This window comes from Triticum dicoccoides, chromosome 2B, assembly GCF_002162155.2.
Source record: "Triticum dicoccoides isolate Atlit2015 ecotype Zavitan chromosome 2B, WEW_v2.0, whole genome shotgun sequence".
Lineage (NCBI taxonomy): Eukaryota > Viridiplantae > Streptophyta > Magnoliopsida > Poales > Poaceae > Triticum > Triticum dicoccoides.
Window position 1 is genome coordinate 168,588,688 of NC_041383.1, and position 2,703 is coordinate 168,591,390.

Genomic DNA, 2,703 nt, shown 5'->3' on the forward strand with positions numbered 1-2,703 from the left:
TTGTGGAGTTGAACCAAGGAGTTTGTAAGGGCAAGGAGATCGCCTACTTCGTGAAGATATACCCTAGTGAGGCAAGTCCTTCGTGGGCGATGGCCATGATGGGATAGACAAGGTTGCTTCTTCGTGGACCCTTCGTGGGTGGAGCCCTCCATGGACTCGCACAGCCGTTACCCTCCATGGGCTTAAGTCTCCATCAATGTGGATGTATGATAGCACCACCTATCGGAACCACGGCAAAAATCTACATGTCTACAATTGCGTTTGCTCCCTCCAAACTCCTCCCATTTACTTTCTTGCAAGTTGCATGCTTTACTTTCCGCTGCCTATATACTCTTTGCATGCTTGCTTGAATTGTATTGAGATTGCTTGATTTGTGCTAAGTTGCTAAAAACTGCCAAGAACTAAAATTGGGAAAAGGATAAGTTTTTATTTGGTCAAGTAGTCTAATCACCCCCCTCTAGACATACGTTCGATCCTACAAATACCGCCGAATCAAAATAAGACATTGGTGGTAAGCAGTATGACGATCACCGCCCAAAACTCTTTGTGTTCTACTCGTGCATATAATCTACGCATAGACCTGGCTCGAATGCCACTGTTGGGGAATGTAGCATGCAATTTCAAAAAAAATTCTACGCTCATGCAAGATCTATCTAGGAGATGCATATCAACGAGATGGGGAGAGTGTGTCCACGTACCCTCGTAGACCGAAAGCGGAAGCGTTTGCTTACCGCGGTTTATATATTTGAACGTCTTCTCACTCCGACCGATCGAGTACCGAACGTACAACGCCTCCGAGTTCTGCACACGTTCACCGCGATGACGTCCCTTGAGCTCTTGATCCAGTAGAGGGTCGAAGGAGTAGATGAGTTCCATCAGCACGACGGCATGGTGACGGTGATGGTGATGTGATCCGTGCAAGGCTTCGCCTAAGCACCGCAAGAATATGACCGGAGGCGTAAACTATGGAGGGGGCGCCGCACGCGTCTAGAAACAATTGATGTGTGTTCTAGCCCCCCCCCCCCCGTATATAAAGGAGGAAGGGAGAGGAGGCCGGCCCTAGGCGTGCCCCAAGTAGGAGGAGTCCTACTTGGGGTCCTAGTAGGATTCGGCCCTCCCCCTTCCTTTTACCGGAGGGGGAAAGGGGGGAAGGAGAGGGAGAGGGAGAAGGAAAGGGGGGCGCCGCCCCCTTCCCTTGTCCAATTCGGACTCCTCCCTGGTGGGGGGCGCGCCACCCCTTTGTGGGCTGGTGTGCCTCCCTCCTATGGCCCATATGGCCCATATCTTTCCCCGGGGGTTCCGGTAACCCCTCCGGTACTTCGATATGTACCCGATACATTCCGGAACCCTTCCAGTGTCCGAATACTACCTTACAATATATCAATCTTTACTTCTCAACCATTTTGAGACTCCTCGTCATGTCCGTGTTCTCATCCGAGACTCCGAACAACCTTCGGTCAACAAAACACATAACTCATATGATACATATCGTCATCGAACGTTAAGCGTGCGGACCCTTCGGGTTCGAGAACTATGTAGACATGACTGAGACACCTCTCCGGTCAAATAACCAATAGCGGAACCTGTATGCTCATATTGGTTCCCACATATTCTACGAAGATCTTTATCAGTCGAGCCGCTATGTCAACATACGTTATTCCCTTTGTCATCGATATGTTACTTGCCCGAGATTCGACCGTGGGTATCTTCATACCTAGTTCAATCACGCTACCGACAAGTCTCTTTACTCGTTCCGTAATGTGTCATTCCCCAACTAACTCATTAGTCACATTGCTTGCAAGGCTTCATATGATGTGCATTACCGAGAGGGCCTAGAGATACCTCTCCGATACTCGGAGTGACAAATCCTAATCTGGATCTATGTCAACCCAACAAACACCTTCGGAGATACCTATAGAGCATCTTTATAATCACCAAGTTATGTTGTGACGTTTGATAGCACACAAGGCATTCCTCCGGGGTCCGGGAGTTGCATAATCTCATAATCGGAGGAATATGTGTTTGACATGAAGAAAGTAGTGGCAATAAAACTGAATGATGCTTATGCTAAGCTAACGTATGGGTCTTGTCCATCACATCATTCTCCTAATGATGTGATCCCGTTCATCAAATGATAACACATGTCTATGGCTAGGAAACTTAACCATCTTTGATCAACGAGCTAGTCAAGTAGAGGCATACCAGGGACACGGTGTTTTGTCTATGTATTCACACATGTATCAAGTTTTCGGTTAATACAATTTTAGCATGAATAATAGACATTTATCATGATATAAGGAAATATAAAATAACAACTTTATTATTGCCTATAGGGCATATTTCCATCAGTGTTTGGGACACAAGAGTTTTCTTCTATTTGGTTGCGGTTTATTTAGAGAGAACCACCTTCATCCTACACCGCTCGCACACTGATAAATCTTAGGTCATCAACTTGAGGGAAATTTGCTACTGTCCGACAAAACTTTGCACTTGCAGGCCCAACAAAGTCTACAAGAAGAAAGTTGCGTAGTAGAGATCATGGTGCCTAAATATACTCATCCCCCGCCCAGCTGAATAGAAATCCCCAACCTCTTTTCTCCTGCCTTGTGCGGCGCCATTGTTCCCTCTGCCTCCTCCCCACTCGCCACCGCGATGATCACAGCTCCGACCGAAAATGGGTAACCCAGACCCTTCTAGGATGCC